The sequence below is a fragment of the Sturnira hondurensis genome, unplaced genomic scaffold (genome assembly GCF_014824575.4).
Source record: "Sturnira hondurensis isolate 20B ecotype Veracruz unplaced genomic scaffold, ASM1482457v3 Scaffold0022707, whole genome shotgun sequence".
Taxonomy (NCBI): Eukaryota; Metazoa; Chordata; class Mammalia; order Chiroptera; family Phyllostomidae; genus Sturnira; species Sturnira hondurensis.
The window spans coordinates 2,295,247-2,320,661 of NW_028095338.1; the positions used below are offsets into that span (position 1 = coordinate 2,295,247).

At 37.6% G+C, this 25,415-nt stretch overlaps 1 protein-coding gene across 3 annotated transcripts in view; it reads left to right on the forward strand.

Annotated features, from left to right (window-relative positions):
* Positions 1-25,415, forward strand: part of BANK1 (B cell scaffold protein with ankyrin repeats 1) — a 298,123-nt gene that overhangs the window by 118,085 nt on the left and 154,623 nt on the right. The gene's annotated exons all lie outside the window — the stretch shown is intronic.

Below are 25,415 nucleotides of genomic sequence, written 5' to 3' on the forward strand. Positions count from 1 at the left end.
TCTGATGGCTCTTAAGAAAATATGATAAGGCAATAGTTTCATTGATGGATTTGTCAAAATTAGGGTTCTCATAAAAAATCATTATTGCCCATGAACATTTAATATAAAACATTGAAAGCTATAAATAGCTTCTGGTCATTTTAGCGTTTATTCTGATTATTAGATTAAGTCAGTGTGACATTTTACTTTTAAAAAGCATTGGTATTGGTGATTTTCAAAGAACAAAATAGAAACTAATGTAAAATTTTTTCCTTCACTTTTAAGAAATAGCAAAGTAGTTATCAGAAGAGCATGTATGTCACTCACTAAGTGGATTTGAAATAGGATATTAACATAGTAAATATATTACAGAACAGATCCAGGGCAGGTGAATGATATACTATGGTGAAATAGACCCACCCTTGTGCTCCAGGGGTCCCCCACCCCATACTAGGTTCGCCTTGCCTGCTGCCAGGGAAAGATATCTCTCAATGTCAGCAGTTGGTGAAAAGGAAAGGGATTATTTATTTAAAGAGTTATACAAACTTAAGAGCAATGATATCATGTCTTCATTGAGATCCCAAAGTCCTTTAGAATACCTACAGATGCACAGTCCTGCCTTCCCCATCTGCCCAGTCTGGGGTACTGTACCTCAGAAAAAGAAATAGAAGTCTGTGGTTCTTCTTGCCGAAGCCGCACGGTTCAAAAAGACACTGCATGGCTGCCACACCTGGGTTTAAATCCCAGTGCCAATCTTCCTCTGCTGCACCATTTCTGACTCCTCCCACAATTGGCCACAGCTGCCAGCATTCCCATAATTTTCCAGCTTTACTGGGCTGCCATAGTAAGTCTGGGCAGGCATGGCCCCGTGGCATGGAGCCAATCATCTCCAAGCTTTTACTCAGGCTCTGTAACCAGGGGTAGTTGCCTCCCAGTTACATCATGGGTTAAAGGCACTCCCATCCCCCAGGCTCAGAACATAGCCACAGCTATTTAACATGCCTATGAAACAAGTTAAAGATTCAAGATATGTTAAATGACTGTTCTAGAGGTTACCTGCAAAACTGTTGCTATTCAAAACAACTCTCAATGGCCCTGTTCCATGTGTCCCATCCCCCAGCTCAGACTTGTGGGGGTAAGGACATCCTACATATATATATATATTTTTCTAGTATTTCCTGGATGCTGAGTTCTGGACCCCATTACAAATCCCAATTTGCCCCCCACCCCACAACTGGCTGCACCCTGTTACAAATATAGGGCATGAAGTTTTATAAGATTAATAAACTACTAGATTTTATTCTATGTCCTTGAGGTATGGAATAAGCATTATTTTTATTCCTGAAAAGAATTTAGATGGTAATTCTCACAGTTTATGAGTGCATACATTTTAGTAACCAGCCACTGCGTGTCATCATTGACTAGTGCAACATGGAAACATAGCATCTACCTCAGGTAAGTCAATGATTCAATTCAGCCTTGTGTATTTTTACCCATAATACTGTTTATTCAGCTTCATCTCAATTCTCCACAACCATTTTCTGAAATTTTCAACCACTGATGGACTTCAGTTAAATTTCCCCCTAAAAATCTTCAGTACCTGGAATTACTTTCTAAGATAGACACTAATTTCCAAAGAGTGAAGCTTCCAATTCTGGCTCTCCTGGGAAGGCTCAGCTTTTAACAGAGGAGTCCCCATGCAAGCTACACATGTTCCATAAATAATATACTAGTATATAATAATGCAATAGATACAATAGTGAGTAAGAGCGAAGGATTTGATGGAGATGGGAAATGCTTTTTTCTCTCTCTCACATCCTTAGGTATTTATACCTCTGCTCCTGCAATAATAGCACTAATACAATTTGATCACTGTCATTGTGTTACAGAACACAGCACACACACAGGGCCAAGGGGAGTCACCATATACTACTATGGAAAGGACCCCCTACCAGGTTCATCATGTCCACCGCCAGATAGGAAAGACATCTCTCAATGCCAGAGATTTGCAAAAAGGAAAGGAAATGTTTATTTAATACTATACAGACTTAACATAGTGACCTAACATTTTCATTAAAATATCAATGTCCTTTTTGGATACCCATAGGTGCCCACAGTGCTTCCTTATCCCCTCTTCCCTAATTCGGGGTACTGTAACTCCAGAAAAGAAGCACAAGTTCGTGTTTCAGGCCACTGGCACCATCCAGGCAGGATCTCTAATTAATCCAAAACCATGTGGCACCTTCTCATGGCCTACTGGCGAGAGTTTTTTCACCCTTCTTCCAGGCGAAGTTTCTCCTGCTTCCTAGGCCGTGGGGCCAAAGGGAGCACCCCAAAGCCACGTGATCCTCTTCTACCAAAGCTGCAGGGGTCTGCACTCTGGCCAAACTGCTTGGGTCTCTTTTACTGGCAAAGCTGTGAGGGGTCCCCCACTCTGACCAAAAGTGGGTGGCTCTCCTTCCAATGGCTGCCATGTCTGGGTTGAATTCCCCACACCAATCTTCCTCTATTTCTGACTCCTTCCACAGTCAGTTACACCTGCCAGCATTCCTGTATCATTCCATGTCTACTGATCTGCCATCCTGAGTCTGGGCAAGTATGGCCCCATGTCTTGGAGCCAATCTTGTCCAAGCTATCATGCAGGCACTGTCACCTGGGGGACCTGCCCCGAGTTACATCTTGCGAGGGAGTCCCTTTCCATCCCCCTGGCTCAGAGCCACAGCTATTTAACATATCTTTGCAGCCAGTTAAAGGCTGTATATATGCTAAATGGCCATGCCCTAGATTAGCTGCAAAGCTGTTGCTGTATAAAACAGCTCTGCATGTTCCTGCTCCCTGTGTTCCTTCCCTCAACTCAGACCTGTGGCAAGGAAGGGGTGAGGATACCTTATATGTCTTTCTAATATTTCCTAGACATCTTGAGTTCTGGACCCCATTCCAAATCCCTTTTTGAGGGGGGCATCCTCTTGGCTGCACCCTGTATCAATTGTCTGTGGGTGACTACTCATTCTATTATAGTGGCTGCATTCAGTGTTGCTAAGTTATGCTTGATAATTATTCTTTCAAATATATTAAGTGATTTTATTTATCCTATCTCTTAGTGAGCTGTTACATTTGTCTACTATAGAACATCGTAGTAGACATTACAATTATAGGTAGGATAGATCAGTTATTTTGTGAATGTTCTGCTGTTAGCAAGGAACTCAATGTAGCTCTTGAAAGGGACAGCAGATTTATAAGGGCGTTTTATGGCTATGGATAATTTGGAGTTCCATAGTTTTGCAAGCTGCCAAAGGCCTTTGGCAAATGCGTGGTTAAGAAAATGAGAGCATATGTATTCAGTTATAACATACAAAAAAATTTGTTTCCTATTGATTTATTCGTCTAGTTATTTTTTATTTATTAATTTTATTTAATGTAAATCCAAAAGTCATACCTTTTTATGCTAGATAATAGACAAGCTAAAACTTTCTATTCTAAATTATGGAAGCAATGTCTTTTTAAGGGTGTATCTAAACCTGCTAGAGAAAAAATATGCACTCTCATTATGATGTTACAATATTTTATTGTTTCTTTAACAATATTTACTTGGCTTTAATGTTATAATCACATATGATAAATCTGATTGTCACATACACATTCAAATTTTCCATGAACTGTTGTTTCAGAATTATTGAGAGGAGTATACATTCTTTCATGTTTGAGGTTTACAATCCAACCATAGACCTTACTTCTCTACTGAAGAAATATGTGTTTTTAAATTCGAACGTATTTTACCACCAGCTGATTTACTGATTTGTTCAATTCTTACTTAATTCCCCATCGTGCAACATTGTACATTTTAAATTCTCAAAGGAAGTTATAATACAGTAAATTTGGTCATTACTAAATAAAGTGAGAAGAAGAAAAAAAGCCTCATTATTTTTAGAAATGCAGGGAAAAAAGAGCCATTAGCATGCCTTCATTAATCAAAAAAGTACCATCTCCATTTTAGTGTTAGCTAGATGAAGGAAGAAGTGGAAGAGAAATAGATTCAAATCACATTTCTTACATTTCTTCATGGCGTTTTTCCTTTGAGGGGTGAATAATTTGTTTACAATCTACAAACCGAGCCTCTTTTTATTAATGAGTAAATTTCATGTTTTAATAAAGTTATCTAATTAATACCTACATTTCTTTCATGTTTCCAGTAATGCTAAAGATAATAATACCCTATATTTGTAAAATCCGCAAGGTCTTTCAAATAAACTACCTAATTTTCAGTTTCTGATAATGTCTTCTGGGAGAATTAGTATGAACAGTGGCTGGGCAAACAGCACAGTGTTTGTACTTAAATCCACAGTTGGGTGTGAACCACACTTTGCTTAACAGAATTCTTGAGGAAATCCCAGACTATTTCACATAACAAAGAGTAATATTGGAAATTAATTTAGTCCTTTAAAAACATATCTTTTCAATAAAAAACACCTGAAGTATAAAAATGAACTGTAACTTGGCCACAGATTAGGCGATATTTTGTGATTTAAGATAAAGTAATTAGAATAGGTTTTAAGCAAAGTAATATGTGCTATTTCCTTGTATTACCTTGAGCATGTCATGCCCCATATATCCATCAGTTTAAAACACTCCTACATCCGTGGATAAGCAGGCAGGAAAGTATATCCTTCCCTATGGGGCCCCTATGGGATTGCAGAACCAACAGATATTTTCTTAAGTGAGGACAGTATCCAGATGGTGTGTTCCTTCTTCCACCGCAGTATTCACTAATGTAGTTTGGTATGTATGTTAATAAGATCTTAGTCATAAATAATCTTCAGTTGAGTTTAAGAAATAGAACACGATTCCTCCACGCACTTTCTCTAGATGACTTTCTGACTGGGAATCTTTCTATTGTTCTGGTCTGTGGTGGGAATCCTGCGACATCTTGCGTTTGTTGACTCACCTGGACACTCTGTTCACCCCGATGGACAGGGGGCTGGTGTGTGTGTGAGAGAGAGAAAAAAAATTAGAGAGAAAGGGGGCGGGGAGAGAGAGAGAGAGAGAAAGAGATTGAGTACATTGCCCTCTAGTGTGTGTATATGGCTGACAGACAATAACCATGATCTTTTCCAAATGGTCCAGGGTTTGAAATGAAAGTACAAAGGGGTAGATGTTGAACCATTTGGAGTATCTCTAATATAAAGCAATGACTGACTGACTGGTGTAGAGAACTAATTACTCAGAAGACAGGCTTTATGTGTGAAGGCCAGTGAACATTCACTCAGCTTGGCCCTTATTTCTCTCATTCTTAACATTATTTGGTACTTTATATACTGTTATGCTCTCTAGTAGACTGTTCCATTTTGTTTAGTATATATTAGTATACTAATTAAGTCTAAATTGTAGCGTACCCTGCTTTGCCTGTGTTGTTTTTATTCTTATAAGTCTAGAAGCGGATCATGTGGGATGGTTCTCCTTCCTCCCCTCATCAAACGTGCCAGAGGTACTCAGAGTGTATTTACGCATTGATGGGGCAGAAGGCAAGCTGTAAAATTAAGGATTTTTTTTACCTCACTTACATAATAATATAATTTAAAAGATCTAATGTTTTAAATAAAATAATTGTTTATATTTTCTTTATACTCAGTATTTTTTTAATTCAGTTTTAGAGAATTCGTAGACAAATAGCCAAACTGCTATCTTCAGCATGTATTTTTAATAGGCTAGGCTACAATGAATTTTAGAAGTCTGGCCTTTGTTCAATATTGATGTTCTGGTAGAATCAAAGAAACGGGAATAAGTCACGTAACTGCATTTGACTGCATGTATTACAAATTCATGTCTGAGTTAAGCTTTTGGAGCTACTTAGCAATTTCTTTCTAAAATCTCATTAAATGCACCATCGTGACTATTATAGAACTTTACTTTTCCCCAAGTCCTTAAACCCAGTTTTGACACTCTAACTCTGTAGCTCTAAAGATCCCGTTAAACTAAAAAAAAAAAAAAAAAAGATCCTGTTAAGCTCCTTCAACTCCCCTCTCTTCTTCGTTAAATTTTCAATTTTTCTCTACCCATGGGGCTTTGGGATTCAGCCAGATTTGGATTTGAATCTTAACTTCATCAAATACTAGGTTTTGGGGGAGGATACAGCCACTGTTTTCTCTGTTTCAGTTTTTTTATCTGCAAATTAGAAAAATAATTTCTTGCAGGGTGTTTTTAGGACTTGATTAAATAATGCCAGAACATTAAATATATAGTAGACCCATGATACATGACATTGCACGGGGCTTATTTTGTTGGAACTCACCATCAATCATACCTTCTCCTTCTTATATATCATTAATCTCTCCCATTAAACCGACTGTTCTCTGAGGAAATAGAACATACACACACTTACACATTCCCAGAAACCCTGCTTTCTCTTCCATCTCTTTTCCAATGCCAAAATTAACTGAAAGAATGGTCTATACCAGCTGCCTCTTCATTGTACTCATTTCTAGCTCCATAATAAGCACAACTTTATCCCACTGAAGGTGCTCTGTCAAAGGTCCTGAACATCTACCACACATCAGATCTATTGGATTCCTTCCCGAGGCCCTTTGGCTCGAGCTTTGGCACTGTTTTTCTTGACCTTGCCCTCTTCCTAAATGTCCACTGACCCCTTGTTACTTTCTCCTCTCACTCCTTCAGCTAAGATTCTTTCTATATAGTCTTCTCTTGTGATTGATAGCTGTACCATTGTCTTTAATCTGGACCTTTCTCCTGACTAAAGACTGTAGTTTCAGTTTGCAGGATGAAAATATCCACACATATAAATTGCAAACATTTAGATTGCAATATACAAATATTATTTTGCTTCATCTTGGTTAGTGGCGTAATCATCTGCTTGTTGACTTGGTATAAAACTTGAAAGTCATTTTCAAACCCTATTAATATAGTCAGAAATGTCATTTATGGAGACTAACTATGTGCAAACCCTCTGCATAGCACTCTAATTCCATTATCTCATTTACGCTTCCACTATGCGTATGAATTTACTATTTCTCATTTTTCATTTGAGGAAATAGACTTACAGAGGTGAACTAACTTGTCCAATGTCACTCAGTTAAAAATATGTCCAGCTAGCCCTGCTTGGTATGGCTCAGTGGATTGAGTGCCAGCCTGCAAACCAAAGGGTCACCAGTTGGATTCCCAGTCAGGGCACATGCCTGGGCTGCAGGCTACATTCCCCAGTAGGGGGCACGCAAGAGTCAACACACATTTATGTATCTTTCTGATTCTTTTTCCCTCCCTTTTCTAAAAATAAATAAACAAAAACTAAAAAAATATGTCCAACTAAACCTTAAACCCATTTATATAACCTTTCTCTCTCTCAAACAACCCCCATCAAGGCTATCAATTCAATCACCATATCTCAACAGTTTTACTTAACTATAATCTTTTGTACCTGCTCCCTGATTTTTATTGTCTCTGTGGTTCCCTTCTTTTGCACCTTATTTTTCTCTTTTATTCTGCTGCCCCGAAAAGGTGTCCTAACAAGTCTTCTTTCCCAAGAAGACTTGGCATCAAGCCATCCCATATCAAACCATCTACCAAGAACCCACCACAGCATAGACCAGCCCACCATTTAGCCTCATCTTTAGCTTCACACCTCAGTCATCAAAGTGCACTTGTCCTTCTCTCATTACATTATTTCAGGCTATTTCCTTGGCCTTGAACTCCCTTCCTCCTAACTGAAATATTTTGAAATCTTATCCATGCCTGAGTTTCAGTTCAAACTCCATCTACTTCAGAAAGCTTTCAAAGAAAGAGGTTATAAGTCATCTTCACTGCACACCTCTAACCTCCATTGCAAATTTTAGCATCACCTAGAAACATTTGAGAAAGACGCTGAGAACATGTACTTTGGAGCTGCCTGCCTGTGTCTAAACACTGGCTCTGGTATTTTCTAGCCATGTACCTATAAGTAAGTCACTTCCTCTTTCTATGCCTCAGTTTCCTCAACTGTAAGATGGAGGTAAAGATAACACCTTTCTTCGTAGTACAGTTACATTTATTAACTGTAAATACATATAAAACCTGTACAACAAGCTGGTAAATAATGAGTACTCAATAAATGGTAAGTATTATTGTGTATTATTCTTCTGTTATTCAGTCTTGGAAGACCCTTTTGTGGAACTTTTTTTTGTGGAAGACCTTTTTATAGTTTAAAGTAAATACTGGTGAATTTTCAAAATTTGTATTTATGTATTGTGGGTTCTTTTTCCTGTCTTGCTAGTAGATTATGAATTCCATGAAGGCACAGTCAGTTTTGTCTTATTTACAACAGTATCACCAATACCCAACATAGTTTTTGGCAAATACTATGGATTTACTGATTATGTCTTGAAGTGACTTAATCAGTCGATCAGTGTTGATTTTGTCAGCTTTTCAGTTCCTGGCATCAAGTACTATGCTCCATTTATTCTGTATTTCCCATAGCACTGATCATAATGTCTTTCAGTGTGGAGATAATAAGTGTTTGTTGAGTAATAACAAAAGCAAAGACTCTTTTCCTGAAGGAAGAAAACTGTAAAAAGTATTAGTTGGATAAATTCAGCCGAGGACATGGCAATCGTGCATGAAGAGTCAGGGAGCTGTAGCTATAAATGAAGGGAAAAGATTTATTCTGGGGTTTTAGGGTATGCAAATCAGATGCACAACCAAGCAATACCCAGAGTATTCCAAAGAAGGAACAAGAGATGAGAATGTTTATACTAAAACTACTTCTTGAGGAGAATCAGCCCTGCCTTTTGAGCTCTGGGTTGATCTGAGATGGGAATCCCCTAGATGAGGAGCCGTCTGCAGAATGGGTATCAGTTGGTTCTTTGCAGGGTTATCCACAGGAGATTATATGTATATGTATGTGTGTGTATATATAAGAGATTATGGATACACACACACACACACGTATCTTCCAGGAATTGATGCCCAAGTGAAAAGTTCAAAAGTTTAAGTTTTCAAGCTGAAGTAAGAATAGAATAATTTCCTCGTTCTCCATTCTACTTGATTTTAGTAATTTGGCAGCTTGACTATAATGACCCCATTTTATTTCTTCAGTCAGATATTAATGTTATTTTCCTGTAGTTGTTTAAGAGGAGTGACTATGGGAAAGTAAAATCTTTAAAAAAAAAAAGAAACATTAACACCCCCACCCAAAAGAATCAGGCAGTTTCCAGGAACTTACCATTAGCGAAAGAGACATTTAACAGGGCTCATTGTCACAGTACAAGTGGTTTTGATCTTGGCAAATATTCCAGTATTTCAGTGTTAATACATACACTTAGTCTTTTGGAGACACTCTCCAAATCCTCCACAACTTTTTTTTTTTAAGAACTACTTTCAGGCCAACACAATGCATTAAAACATTTTCCCCATCATTTGTCTAAATATCTAGAGATGTTTTATGACTTTATTTTAATATTTTTTTACTAAAATGTATTTTCTTAGCATATGTAGATTTGCCAGTTTTCTAGTTTGTTAAATATTTGTTCTGGCATTATTAGGCATTTACATAGCAAGTAAACGATAAAGTATATGCTTGTTATTTTACTGCAAATGGCAAGAAATGAAAAGAGATGATATATTTCTGTCGTCAATATCAAAGAACTAAGTGGTTTCATTTTATATATGTTATCGTCCATTTAACAAATTCTGTAGCTAGTGACCAATTACTGAGCATAAGGATGCTATTTGTTCCATTTTCTGAGTAGTAACCATAGTCACTATGGATGATTTGAATAAATGATCTTGAGTATCGGAATTATAAATACCATAGATTTTGAGCAAGTCTTAAGGAACATTCACATGGAAATACACAACAATGAAAATATCTAAGATCAGAATGGAGGTTGCTTTTACTTTTCTGATGGTAGACATTTGCCATAAAATTAGGAATTGTGGTTCACACTAAGTCTACTGAATTAAGATCCTCGAGGATAGTGGCATTGCTCCTACCTTATCTAAAGGGCATCTTAATCTTTATCCAGATCAAGTGCATTCTTTTAGTTTCATATAGATTTGACTCAAGAAAGGAAGAGGAAGGAGAGAAAACAGACTATGCTTTGATGCATGCTCCCGTGTCAAGCACCGTAATTGACGCCGCCACATTACACCCTCATACTACCCTGTGTGAGCTGGGTCTTTTCACTCCCATTTTGCGGGTCAGAACCTCAGAACCTGCTGTTTGTTGGGAATTATGCACTAATCTAGCAGAGCTGTATTCCTCATCTAAGCTCAACTGTTTGCCATTTAATGCTTTTTTAAACTAATGCCTTTCTCTGTCTTCCTTGAAATTGTAGACCAGTAAACTATTATATTTCATACTCATCTTCAGTATTTATATTCTGATAGTACACAAATATATCCATAATTCTGCTGAATCTTATGTGGAAAAATATTATTATGAGCATTAGAGCTCAGCAACCAGAGGAGACAAAGCTGTTCCTACATGTAGGAAAAAGCTAAAATTGCACTCAGAAATACATTTAAATTGGGATGTTAAATACTTTTTTTCTAATTTGATTTAAAAAGTGACTTGTGGTAACAAATACAGAAGACTTTTCACCTCAAAACAATTATGTAAGAAGTAAATTAATATTTTATGAAGTATTATAGCATATTGTATTTAAATGAAACAATCTCTAATGGAACAGTGTGTAGTCATTTGGGGTTGGATTGAGAAGGTATGCCTGGGGGGAGAAAAGCAGTTATGAGATTTTTAGAGAAGCACATAGATTTAATTCCTGGTTATAATTGCGTTTTCAGTTAATGGATAAAGCCTATTTCTATGTCAAAGGAAAAAATGTGCAATCATTTCTCTCCTATGTCACGAATGCTTAAAGCTGAGTCCCTTAGTGGCAGTGCCTTGAACGGGCCAAGTGTCTCAGGCAAAAGCAAGTCTCCTTGATGCAGAACTTGTTTACAACAAACAAAGCAATAGCTAGTATCCCAGCAGATAATGAAGTAGGTGAATGTAAAAATATCAAAACATCTTCATAAATATTAAAAGACTCAGAAATGGAAGGCAGTGTCATAATTATAACAATTACAATCACATGGAGCTTTTCCTAAGAAGAAGATAAGTCACGAACTAAATTTTAAATAAAAAGCACTTAGTGAAAAAATATGAAGGATACATCTGGGTGAAAGAAATGAAATGTGCAATTGTGGGGAGAAGGCAAAGAAGGCAAACGCAAGCTCTGACTTGGACCAGAAAATCAAATCATCTTGTAATTTTTTTGTAAGATATACAGAGTCTGGCAGAAGTAAGGCCTGCTTGAGTGTGGTTGGGAGGGTAGTAATAAGGGTGTAATAATTTATAGCTTCAATTTGAACACTTCACCTAGAACATTATATGGTGTGCTTGAGTGTGATATTATTTTGTTACAGAATTACATGCTTATGATTTTATAATTAAAAATTTTGTAATAAAAAGACATTATTTGTGCTAGACCTTGTATATTGTTCTCTGACTCATTTACAATAAGGAACTAAGAAGGACTATGAAACTTTTTTAAAACTTTATAATTTAAAATGGAATTTCAATAAAATGTGTACCAAGAAATGTTTTTAGCACTCAAAAGAGCTCAATGCAGAAGAGCTCATATTAGGTATTTTAAAATACAGGCAATATGATTTTTTTAACTAAAAATAAAAAATGCAAGGCAGACCTGTGTAGCCACTATGGAAAACTGTATAGAATTTCCTCAGAAAACTAAAAATGGATTTGCCTTCTGACCTAGCAATTCCACTGCTGGGATTATATCCTAAGAACCCTGAAACACCAATTCAAAGGAACCTGTGCACTCCAATGTTCATAGCAGCACAATTTACAATAGGCAAGGGACAGAAACCACCTAAGTGCCCATCAGTAAATGAGTGGATCAAAAAACTATGGTACATTTACACAATGGAATACTGTGCAGCCGAAGGAAAAGACGGAGCTCCTACCCCTTGCTATAGCATGGATGGAACTGGAGAGCATTATGCTAAGTAAAATAAGCCAGGAGGTAAAATACAAATAGCATATGATCTCACCTATAAGTGGAACCTAAACAACAAAATGAACAAGCAAGCAAAATATAACCAGAAACATTGAAATAAAAAACAAACTGACAGTAACCAGAGGTCAAGGGAGGAGGTAATGGAGGAAAGACAGGAAAGGGTCATCAGGAACATGTATAAAGGACCCATGGACAAAGCCAAATAGGGAGAGGATTAAGGGTGGAAGGTGGGGGTGGGTGGGACCCGGGAAAGTGGTGGCAGGAGAAATAGAGACAACTGTACTTGAACAATTTTAAAAAAGTGTTTAGAAAAGGTGCAGTGAAATAAATCTTGATGCTTTTCATTCTTTTAATCTTCTCTTTTTGTAGAATTATTCTACAAAAATGTCACTTTTATCACTTCAAGGAAAAAATATTAAATAAAATAGAAAGCAAAAAAAAAAAAAAAGAAATGGCCATTTATTGGCGGTTTTGATTGGCTGCAGAATACCATAAAATGAACCACATTGTAAGACAGAAAGAGAGAGAGAGACAACAGTTGCCTTTTAACAGAATCATCATTATTTTTACAGTCCAAATTATTAGTCAAAATAAAAATAATATTTGAAAATAGATTTGTTGACTTTAATGCTGTAAGTTAGGAAGTCATGGACACCCAATGAATTAATGCATAGAATTCAATAAATACTAGTTATTATCACAAAAAGATAATTTAGGCACTTAACACCTGCTAAAATATACCTTGCTTTCCTGTCATATTACTTAAATATGTACTTTTCTAGAATTTAATGTGGTTCTTAGTTTATATTCAGTTCTTATTCTTTGTATACTCAACTTGAATATATAAACAAGTAGTTGATATTTTAAGCACCTAATATGTATTACAGTATGCATTCACTTTAATTTCTGAGAATAGACATAGATTTCATTTTCCTTTCTTAAAATGATTAGGATATGATTGCCTCTTGTAAGTCAACCTCTACATTTTAAAGAACTCATTGGGTCAGAAATTTTTTATCAGCGAGTCACTTTTCTATATCAAGCTGTGGTTTGCCCTTATAGACTTCATTATGACCCTGCCTACCTTTTTATAAGTACCTCAGGGCATGCAATCTGAATAAAGAATGCAGAAGAAAAAATTCCATAATAAGCATCTGAAGCTAAATACCTACTTTCTTTTACATGGCATTGATATGTTATACCAACAGTGGGACAGAAATAAATTTTATGTTTGTACATTTCAATGAGAAAATATATCTATTTATATTTTCCTTTCAATTTAAAAGTAGTACATGGTTATGTCAGAATATCTGAAAAGTACAGAGAAATATAAAGATTATTTACAACCCCACCTTCTAGAAATACCACTTTAAATATTTTTATGTGTTGCCTCACATTCATCTTTGGAAATTTAAATAAATTTAAAGGACCCGAAGCCCATTATTAGGTAAATGGCTCTCAGAGTATAATCATCCCTAGGAATTTTACAGTCACAGATTTCTTATTCTTTTCTAGTAGCAGGTGGTTCCATGCTCTGGCTTCTTTTTATACTTCCAGCTTCCGGGTGGTAGCAGCCTTCTCTAGCTCTCCCAGTTCCTCAGTGTTGATGTGTTGACCTTTTCCCTGTATTCCCACACAGGCACCATTCACAGAAGACTTCTGTAAAAATAGCATAGTTTACTAAAAGTTTAGAGCTATGGAAGGAGTTTCACTGTAGCAATGAGCTTGGCACGAATCTTCACCAATAATGATCAGCCCTTTTGCCTCCAAACACTCCCCTAAAACAAGTCTTCTCTTCTATTGCAAACTCCTGAGAGTGTGGTCATCTTATATCATTCCTCACAGTGTATGTCCTAAAATATTATTTTCCTTCTTCAAACAATTTATCAAGGAACTCAAAGAGGGGAGAAGAATCCTGGTGTCAGCTATTAAGATAGATATAGATATAGATGATATAGATAGGTATAAACAGATGATAAAGATATAGACATATAGACATAGACAGATATACAGATAGATGTATAGATGTGATATGCATTATTTTTAGAAGCTTGTTATAAAACACTTTATATATTATAAGGTTTTTAAATTGTATTTTACTGATTCTGCTATTACAGTTGTCCTGACTTTTCCCCCTTTGCTCCCTCCAACCCGTCACCCCACCCTCCCTCAGGTGTTCAGGCAATGGTAAATCTCCTCACCATTGTTCATGTTCATGAGTCAAGCATGTAAGTTATTTGGTTGCTCCTCTTCCTATGCTCTACATCACCAAGGCTATTCTGCAACTACCTACTTCAGCTTCTTAACCCTGTCACATCTCCACCCACTCCCTCACAGCCCCTCCTATCTGGCAACCATCAAAATGCTCTTTGTATCCATGGTTTTGTTTCAGTTCTTCTTGTTGGCTTAGTTTGTATTTTAGATTCAAATGTTGATAGATACGTATTTTTTGCCATTTTATTGTTCATAGTTTTAATCTTCTTTTTCTTAAGTAAATTTCTTTAACATATCATATAATAATAGTTCGGTGATGATGAACTCCTTTAGTTTTTACCTGTCTGGGAAGCTCTTTATCTGCCCTTCAATTCTAAATGGTAACATTTCTGGGTAGAGCAATCTTGGCTATAGGTCCCTGCTTTCCAGGACTGAATATTTCCTGCCAGTCCCTTCTAGCCTGCAAAGTTTCTTCTGAGAAATCAGCTGACAGTCTTATGGGAACTCTCCAGTAGATAACTAAGTGTTTTTCTCCTGCTGCTTTTAAGATTCTCTCTTTATCTTCAACCTTTGGCATTTTAATTATGAGGTGTCTTGGAGTGGACCTCTTTACATCCATCTTTTTTGGGACTCTGTTCTTCTTGGATTTACATGTCTATTTCCTTCACCAAATTAGGGAAGTTTTCTTTCATTATTTTTTCAAATAGATTTCTAATTTCTTGCTCTTTCTCTTCTCCTTCTGTCACCCTTATAATGTGAATCTTGGACTTTTTGACGTTTTCCCAGATGCTGCTTATATTATCCTAATTTTTTTGGATTATAGTTTTTTTTCTTGTTCTGATTGCTTGTTTTTTGCTTCCTTACGTTCCAAGTAATTGCTTTCATTTTTGGTTTCATCCACTTTACTATTGTTCTCCTGTAAATTATTCATTATTTCAATTAGTGTATGCTTCATTTCTGACTGGATCTTTTTTATGCTGCTGAGGTCCTCACTAAGTTTCTTGAGGATCCTTATAACCAGTGTTTTGAACTCTGCATCTGACAGAGTGCTTATCTCCATTTTGTTTAGCTCTTTTTTTTTTGGAGTTTTGACCTGTTATTTCATTTGAGAAATTTTATTTGTCTCCTCATTTTAACAGCCTCCCTCTGTTTTTTTCCATGTATTAGGTAAAGCTCTTAAGACTCCCTGTCTTGGTAGCATCATCTAATGTAGTAGGTGTCCTGTAGGGTTCAGTGGCACTGCCTCCCCTCCCCTAAGCTGGGTACTCCAGGTATGCCCTTTGTGTGGGCTGAGTATACCCTCCTCTTGTAGTTGATCCTTAATTACTGTTATCAGGGCAGTAGGAGGAATTTACCCAGGCCTAGCTGCAGGGTCTGGCTGTGACCACTAACCATCAACCTCCACCTTCTATGGAGGATCAGCTGTGCAGGCAGCAGGGTGGTGGTGCTCCAGTGTGGTTTGTAGCTGTCCACTGGGTACAAAGGCTCTGAGCCTTGGCCTTCCAGGGTGGTGCAGGCCAAGGTCATCCTCCACCTGTGTTCTACCTGTGGCCACCCTGCATGAGCTATAAAGCAATCTGAGACGGCTGCTACTTGTTCTGAACTTGGAGGTTCCCAGGTAAAGCCAAGCTGTGGATCTAGACTGGCTGTTGTTAGTGGTGAGCCTGTGGCCACTTAGCAAGAAGCACTGAGGCTGGGGCTCATTGAGCTCAGCTGTTGCTTGTTTGATAGGATTTAGGAAGTTGTGAAGCATAAACCAAGTCAGCCATTCATTCACATGGAAAAGTTACTGTCAACAGCTTGAGTGGGCCCATAAATTGAGTGGACTAGAGCCTCAGATATCTGCAGGGTGGGGCAAACAGTGCAAGCCAGGTTGATGGAGTCTCAGATATGGCACCGGCCTGCCAGCTCTGTGGCTCTGTTGGAGGAGGGTTCAAAAAAGGGACAATGGCACTGCCTTCCTTTCTGTCTGGGACAAAGCTGCCCCCCAGCTCCTGCCTTGATGTCACACACTTCGGTTCCTCCTTGTATGCCACTGTTGCCTTTAAAGATTCTACCCTGGTGCTGGAGCTCAGAAGGAATGAGTCTGAGTAAGTCTGTATGTGGGTTCTTTAGGAGGAACTACTTGGGACTTTAGAATTTTCTCCCACTCACTCAATTCTCACTGGTTTTTGCAGTTAGAATTTGTGGAGACTTATCTTCCTGGTGCTGGAACCCTGGGATGGGGGCCTGGTGCGCGGCTGGGAATCTTTGCTCCCAGGATATCCCTTCTGATTTTTTATCCACCATGTGTAGGGGTGCAACCAGCCCATTCCAGGTCTCTGCCTCTCCTACCAGTCTGGATGGATGTTGATTCTTTAATTCTGTAGTCATCAGACTTCTGTTCAACTCAATTTCTGATGGTTCTGAGTAATGGTTGTTCTATAGTTTAGTTGCATTTTGATGTGTTTTGCAAGGAATTGAGCCCTCTTTACCTATATATTATGAGGTTTTTCATTTAAAATTTCATTCAATTCCTTCATTTTTGTTATATATGCCTTATAAACCTGATAACCTAAGTTTAGTAGAAATATGAGATAAATCCCTTGGGCTATAAGAACATAGCCCAAGATGCTGCTACTTGGAATTGTCTTCCTTCACTTACTCAGTATGATCATCAGAGAGGAATCTCTAAAATCTCCAACACCTGCATCTAAAAGGCAGCATAGTCATACCTGAAAAGTGTAACAATATTTGAACCAGTGAGCAACCCAGATGATGCTTATCAGGAGCAAAATAACAGATGTTGAGGGATCAGGGTCACAAGGATGGCCCCAAGACTGGGCATGCTTCCTAAGCCAATGGAAGCAGGAAGTGGCTGACTTTCTCTTCCTGAGGACAAATTAGCCCCTACATCCAAGTGGAACAGCTCTGCCTTGGACTTTTACAATTCTCTGACTTTAGGACTAGAAGGCATTTTCCTTGATAAAATTTTGCTTTCCTAGTTAGGATTTAATACCCTTCTTATGAAACTGGCCTTTACTTCTAAGGAGTGATCAAGGGCAGACTTGAAGGTGAAGAAGAAATCGTAACATTTAAGAGCACCAAGGAACAATATGTATTTACTCACGTAGCATGCTGCTTTGATAATGTGTGGGCATGGACAGGCATTACCACAGATAAAGAGGAGAGAGACATACCTAATACCTACTTGATATTGATTCAGTGAGGTAATTGGTTAAAAAGTGAAAAATCCAGCTAATTCATGGGTTGCTTGATACCAAATTTTACTAATTATTCATTAAATTTTAGTGCCAGTTATCTTAATTTTTACAAATTAATAGTACACAACAAAAAACACTCTTTGTTTTGACTTCAGAACTTGCCAAAAATGTGCCCAATGATCTAAAAAATCAGATAAAAATGTACGGGGAAAAAAGAAAAAGAGGAAGAATGGAGGACAAGGTGAGAGGGGAAAAACACCGTAAAACAGAAGAAATGGGTAAGGCAGACATCTGTGGTGTGTCTGCCTACTCAGTTACTATAAAGAAACAATTTTTAGTTAAGTATTTCTTTATCAGTATCTCACAGGCTATATGTTTAATGTAATATATAGGAAACAGCTTAATTTAAACTGGAGAACATGTGATATTGACTTTCCAAATCTATTTTATCAGCTGTGAAATTTTAATTGAGAAAACTATCCTTAGGTTGTACATAAGTAGAATGACCTTTAGGAAAGATATTTCTCCTGTCCAGTCTGCCCAGTGACCGCTTCAAATGATCTCTCCCTGAAAGGGTATTAGTTTGGCTTAACACAGCCAAGCAAAACTCCATCTGTAACTCACAGTAGGAACTATTCACAGATGTCCCAGATGCTATTTTCTCACTGTTCGCTACCTAATAAATGACTCATATTTTCATAAAGTTCCTAGAAGAGCTAACAGTATCTGTATTTTCTCTCTTTATAGATACACATAATATAACTCTAAAAAAAGGTTTTCTGGGTCCTTAACCCTTATCTACATCTGCACAAAAAGAACTAGAAGCAACAAAATCAGGATATATGCAGTAGTCTCCAGGACAGTATAATTTGGGGGAATTAAGGAGGCAATTACCACTGGAAAGAACAAGTTGAGTAAAATGTCTGAGCAGTCCTTGAGTGTTTTTTTTTCCAACTCAGCTTTCTAACAAGACTATTGTATTATCAATTTATATCACTCTAGCTGAAATTAGTGCTAGTGAAACTGCAACAGAGAAAAGATTTTATAATATGGATATAGTGCTTTTTTTTTCTGTTTCTGATTTTTGGCATAGGCACAATGTATTTGTTCCATGATTCAGGTTTTCCACATCACAAATGTTATTTTCTCATAAAAAGGGTATACACACATTTCTCATAATAGAGGTATCTGTTGTGAGATATCTGTCATCCTTCTTATTCTAAGGTCTGTTTTATCTTCTTCACTTCAAAATTGTGAAGTAAATTTTTTACCACAACTGTATAGTCACTATTTTTTAAAAAATACTTATAGTTAAAACAGTTGTTCCAAGAATTAATGACTTTTTTGATAAACCCTAGAGAGCATTCTGTCCTCACAGTAGCTGAAACATGAGAAATAATGCCTCGTCTTAGGCAGGGGGAAATCTTAGCCTTTGAGGAGGTCGTAATTTCATTCTTAAAAGAGATTTTATCTTGAAATATTTGTTTGAGTATCTGTTCATCCTTGCATTTTGGAAAATATTTTTATACCCATGGTAAGCCGCTCAGTCTACACTTTAGGCTGCTCTTCCACTGTCCTAATCTCAGAGTGCACAGGCAACAGCTGGGATGGCGAATTCAGTCACAACAAATATGTTTCCGAATTTATGATACCTCTGTTCTCATCTTCGTTGTTGCAAATGCCATAGCTCCTTGGAATACAGCCATGGTATATGAGAGCAAGCAACAGTGTTGTTTTGATTACCTATTGGCTCAGTAGGTAGTGATTTTAATGCTTTTAAGTTAAATGTAATTGAATAATCATTGGTAACAAGGCAACTCATGAAAGTAGTAGAGGGAAATGATACACATGTGCTCAGAGTTCCTATCAAATGCAGATCATTAATATATCATTCATTTTTTTCAAGATTGAAACAGCATCTCATTCTAAACAGATAATTCCTTATCTTTAATATATTCCTTTCAGATACAGACAATGTACAGCTTTCTTACAAAGGGTCACTCCCCTGCATATGTTGTCAAAACTGTATCTAAACCCCTTGAAGTCCTTAATTTTAATCATTGGTAAGCTTCTGATTTCTTGGAAACTTCCAAACTTGTTCTTTTGTTTCTCTCGGGCTTCTCTCAACCCAATTAGCTTGTGTAGAGCAGACTAGTCTGGAGCTGTCACTTCCAAGCCTATTGGTCAAAAGGAAATGCAACCTTAGTGAGTGCAGAATCAATCACAAATGTTAATTAGAACAATGGGTATCAACACCACCGCTGGAGAAAGTGGACCTCATGCAATAAATACAATGGCGTTACACTTTCGGCATGAAAGCATGCAAAGGCAGATTAATTAAAATTTCAGGGAAATTTTAAGTCTTAGAAAATATAAGTCTTAGAAATTCTTTCCTATTAATTGGTTCTGGATTTCAGTCATTCTTGATGATTGAGGATAGATAAGGATGTGTAATATAGTCCAATGTAGACTATGTACTTTTCTACCAGTAGTATGACATGGTTTCTTATTTAAGTTTATGGATGGCCTTTATAAAGTCCTCTCCAAGGTCATTATATAGGAGAAAAGTATGTGTATTTTTATTTAAAAGTATATATATATATATATATATATATATAATTTAAATATCATAGCTCTGAACCAAACAATATGATTTTTTCTTCATTTCTCCTCATATAGAAACACCTTCCGTGTGATATATATGTGTGAGAAATTAAAGATTCCATCTGACTTATTTTGCAAAAACACAGTGTAACAGGAAAATAGATGATATCACCTGAAGGCTAAATGTTGGATTTGTTTTAAATAATTTTCTCTTACTTGAGCCAGAAAATCAATACTTTCCAATTTTAGTTGAACAAATCAATTAATGTATTGATTATTCCAACACATATTTATCGGGTACCTATTTGATGCCGAGTATTGTTCTAAACACTGAAATTTAAAACAGACTAGAACTCCTGCCATCTACTAGTCGTTTCCCATCAGACTCAAATGGGAAAACGACTATAAACAAATATATAATTAAGACATAAATACGTCAAATAGACATTAGCGTTTAAGGTCAAGGAGACATGGGGTGGTGTGTGGGAGGAGTTGGGGGCAGTTTCCAAATGGGTGGTTTGAGAAGTGTCACTGAGAAGGCAGCCTTTTGGTCATAACCAGAAAGTGATGAAATCCATGCAGATATCTGAGAAGAAACTTTTCCAGGAAGAGGAAACAGCACAGCAGATGCAAAGACCCTGAAGTGAATGTACCTGGCACATCCAAAAAAGAGAGCAGAGTGTTACTGAAGCAGAGTGAATGAGAGAGAAAGAGAGTAGAAATTGATGGGGTCATAAAAGTAACAAAGGCCTGAATACTTAGGTTCTTATACACAGTGGTGAAGATTTTGGAGAAAGAAAGCCATTAGAGAACTCTGAGGAGAGACATATTCTGATTTAACTCTCTGGCTGCCCTTTTGACAATAACTGGTACAAAACAAGGGCAGGGAGAATGGGAACTGAATGGAGACTATTCCAGTAATCTGGACAAGGATAGATGATCAAATGGCAATAGCTTAGACCAGGGTAGCAGAGGCAGGGATACAGAGAAGTAGTTATATTTGAAATATGCTTTATAAGAGCCAACAGATTGATTTTGGGTGATGAGATGTAAACAGTTAGTGAATAGTTACTGATGTCTTTAAGGATTGTGGTAGAAGCAGTGGAAGAAGTGAATGGTTATGTACTGAGGTGAGGGATTGTATGAAGAACAGGCTGACTGGAAAAAAATCGAGATTGGTTTTGGACATATTACATTTGAAACTACTTGTAGATATTTCAGAATTGAGAAGTTCAGGTGATGCAAGCACCAAGAGAAAAGAATGAGCAAGCAGCCTTTGAAATAAGAAGAGTTATCAAAATCTATTGACCTGGAAGCCAAGTAAAAGAAATTAAAATTCATCAAGAAATAGTGAACAACTGTCTGAAATGGAACTGACAAATTAACTAAGGTAAGGACAGAGAACCAACCTTTGTATTTAGCAATGTGGCCATCATTTGTCTGAAGTGCACTGAGGGGAGAGGTGTGACAGAGGTGACAAGGCATGAAATGATCAGAGAGGTTCAAGCCAGACAAGGAGGAGTGGAGCTGGGGAATAATAAGTATAGAGCAATTCTTTGGAGTCTTTTATTGTAAAGGTAAGCATAGAAAAGGTATTGTAGCTGATAGGCAACACAGAGTCAGTGGAGGTATCTTTCATTTTTTTAAGGGTTGAAGAAATTACACGGTTGTAAGTTAATGGAAATGACCAACAGAGAGAGAAAAATTAATGGTTCTGATAAAGAGAAAAGGCACTGGCCAAACCCGTTTATATCTGTTTAATGAGACAAGAAAGATGATGATAAGAATAATATGCATGTAGGTATATTTATATGTGCATATTTATGTATTTTCCTTAAAAACTAATTATTATAAGAAGTCTTTCCAAATATTGAAAACATGCAACAGTGATTCACTGGAAGAAGAGAGATTGAGATAAAATTTTCTAAGGAAGCATGAGCTTTGTGATACTTTGGGAACAATTCCGATGAATATTTTACTCTAATTTAGTTTGTCCCAAATATGCCTTATTAGCTCTTTGTGGAAAAAAACATGTTTTATAAAGAGTAAAGCATGGTTCTATACCAGACACATTTCCTGACAAAGAGTTAGAAATCCCTGATGAAAAGAGGAGGAGACACACACAGCCTCAGACTGACATGAGTGTCTTGGAGAGAAAGTAAACTGTCGGGAGAAACACCAGGGCAGTCTCATCTGTCAGACATGAATGTCCTCGCACTGACAAATCTCAAATTCAAAGGCTTGATTTCAGCCTATGGCTGAGACTTCAGCCAAAGCAAACACATTTCTCTCTTTATTAGCGATTAATTTTCTTTTCTCAGTACTGCAGAGTCCACTTGTTCAGATCTGGCTCTCACTAAAACATCGGTAAGCCAATTAATCCATTTCCTTAATGAGAACTCTCTATTACAGAAATGGGTAATTGCATAGACTTATATTGAATCTGTCAGTCTTGCCTTTGGTGGGAGAGTGCCAATTATTCAAGCAATCTGGCTTATTATACGGCAGCGTTGGACCTCGGCAGCATGATTACAATAATACCGTAGGAGTGAGGAGGGCTTGGAGTTAATTGTTTGTTGAGGACCTGTTATATAATAGATTGGGCTAGAAGCCTCATGCACATTTCCTCATTCCATGTTCTCCACTAATCTGTAAGGAACTGGTACTCATTTCACATTTTGGGAAACTGAGGCTCCCATGTTAGAGATTTAGTGAACTGCAGAGCTAGAATCATTATCAAATGACTTTCAAAAATGATAGTAAGCACCCTGGCTGATGTGGCTCAGTTGGTTGGAGCATTGTCCAGTAACCAAAAGGTTGCAGGTTTGATTCCTGATCAGTGCACATGCCTAGGTTGCAAGTTCAACCCTTGATCCCCAAACCCTGGTCTGGGCACCTATGTACCTCCTGTGATCCCAGGTCAGGACACGTATGGGAGGCAACCAATTGATGCTTCTCTCTCTCTCCCCCTCCCCTCTCTCTATCTCATCGTTGCTTTTTCTCTCTGTATTCCTCTCTCTAGAAGCAAACCCCGCTCCCTTTTAAATGCAAACATGAGTTCTTGACATACTAATGTCATGAGTAATTGACAGGTGGCTATTTTGAAATGTACCAAAAACAATGGCCCATGGTAAAGACAGGGATATAGAAAAGGAGATTATTTGGATAAATTAATGGAAACAAAATTTAGAGTTTTATTTGTATGGGAATAACAGGTAGCATATTTAATGACTAAGGGGGAAGCAGGTAAGTAAAAAAAGAGTTAAAAAGAGAGCATCCATTGGAAGTAATTTCTTTTTCAAAGAAAACAAATCTGTGAAAAAAGCATATTAAAAATGTGCCAAGTTGATATGGCTATAGCATCAGCACCTCTGGCCTAATACAAAAGATTGTTCTGTCTGTACCATATGTAAGAAAAGCCAGTGTTTCCCAGGGTGGCTGTGCTCATTGCTGTGTTGCAATCTCTTCACAAGTATAACATCCGGTTTTGATCCACCTGTATTTTAAAGCATAATTTAGCATACGTAATGTTATAGTGATGACTGGTAGCACGGTATAGTACAGAGAGACACAAGCAACTTACTGCAAAAGAATATCAAGTGTGTACCAATGGAAGGTCAAATAATTCTTGACAAGAGTGACAGTTCTGCCTCACATGTGTAGTGGAAAGCTGGTCGGACAAGAAACTGTTTTACTCAGACCTATGGCAGCGCTGACAAGTTACCAAATGGGCAGTGCCTGACAGTGAACAGGGTCATAGACTGTGTGATACACTGTGACTCAGCAGTCAGGGTTCTCCTATAGTTATTGCTGGCTTGTTTTGAGTGATTTGACTGTTTTCATTCATTCCAGTTTGCTGCCAAAAAAAGGTGGTGTTGAAAGTGCATCTCACTGCAACCACATAAATATTGTGAACCCTGCCTTAGGGCCAGAATGACACCGGCAAGCTGTCCAGTATAAACGTGGAGCCAAGGGTGAAGGCAGAGCCATGGGCACAGGCAGTGGGGTCTCTTATTCTAGAAGGAAGGCCAAGCCTGTATGGGCATTAATTATGATGACTCTCCCAGAGTGAATTAGAAAAATCATCATTAGCAGTATTAAGGGTATGCCAAAACTTTTGAGATAACTTTGTATTGAAGGAAGGAAACTGTGGTCCTACAACTTACTTGTTTAAAATGGCTTTTTCAATACCTCTCCACCCTGTGGTAGCTGAAGGAGTAAGCTGAGTTGTGTATGTCATATGCTAATAGGCTACAGTAGGCAACAAACAGCTGGGAAGAGTAGAGGGCTTGAATGCTTGATGAGTAGAGGGAAGATTTGATGTCTTGATGGAAATTAAAAAGTTATGAGCAGTAAGAGCCTCCATCGCAAGTGAATTCTAGAAACCAGAGCAACTACTTTGTTTTAGATTTATAATGAGCATTTAAAATGGCACCTCTAGCCCTGGCTGGTGTAGCTCAGTGGGTTGAGTGCGGGCCTGCGAACCACATGATCGCGGTTCGAGTCCCAGTCAGGGCACATGCCTGGGTTGCAGGCCAGTTCCCAGCAGGGGACTCACGAGAGGCAACCATACATTGATATTTCTCTCCTTCTCTTTTTCCCTTCCCCTCTAAGGATAAATAAATAAAATCTTTAAATAAATAAAATGGCACTTCTGTCAAAACAAGACAATCACAAATTAAGAAGCCTGTGCATTGATGTAGCCAATGGCATTATGGACATAGCTTAAAAACAAACAAAATAAACTGAAACAAAACTAAACACAAACTCACCTACCAACTGTTAGAACAATGCACCAGTGAGTTGAGGATTCCGTATGTAGCACCATAACAGGCACTATTGTGACTGCCCTAGTGTCATAATTCCATTTAAAAGCAACTGTGCTAGAGGAACTTCTGCCAAATTTTATACATTTGCAGCTCTATCATAATTCTTCATTGTCCATGTATTTTATGGGCAGGGTTCACCTGCTTTTTCATAATCAGGACCATGTATAAGTCCCTCACCTTCTTTAGGGACTTGCTAAAATGTCATCTCAATGAAGTCTACTGTAACAACTCTACGGAAAATTGCTCACCCCGATCCTCCCTTCACCTGGCATTTCAATTCTCCCTTATTCTGCTGTACTTTCCATTTTTCCATAGCACTTAAGACTTCCTGAAATACCACGTGACTGTATTTATTATCGGCCTTCCCCTCCCCCACACCAAGGATCCAAGGACGTAAGTGCTGTGAGAGCCAGGATCTTTATTTTTATTGCATTGAAAATCTTTCCAAAGTTGAAGAAGGTAGATTATCTAAACTAACACAGTAAAATTCAACACCCACACTGTCATTCTAAGAGCAAAGCAATGAAAAAGTTATAAGAAAAGTTCTTAAGAAGTCAATCAGG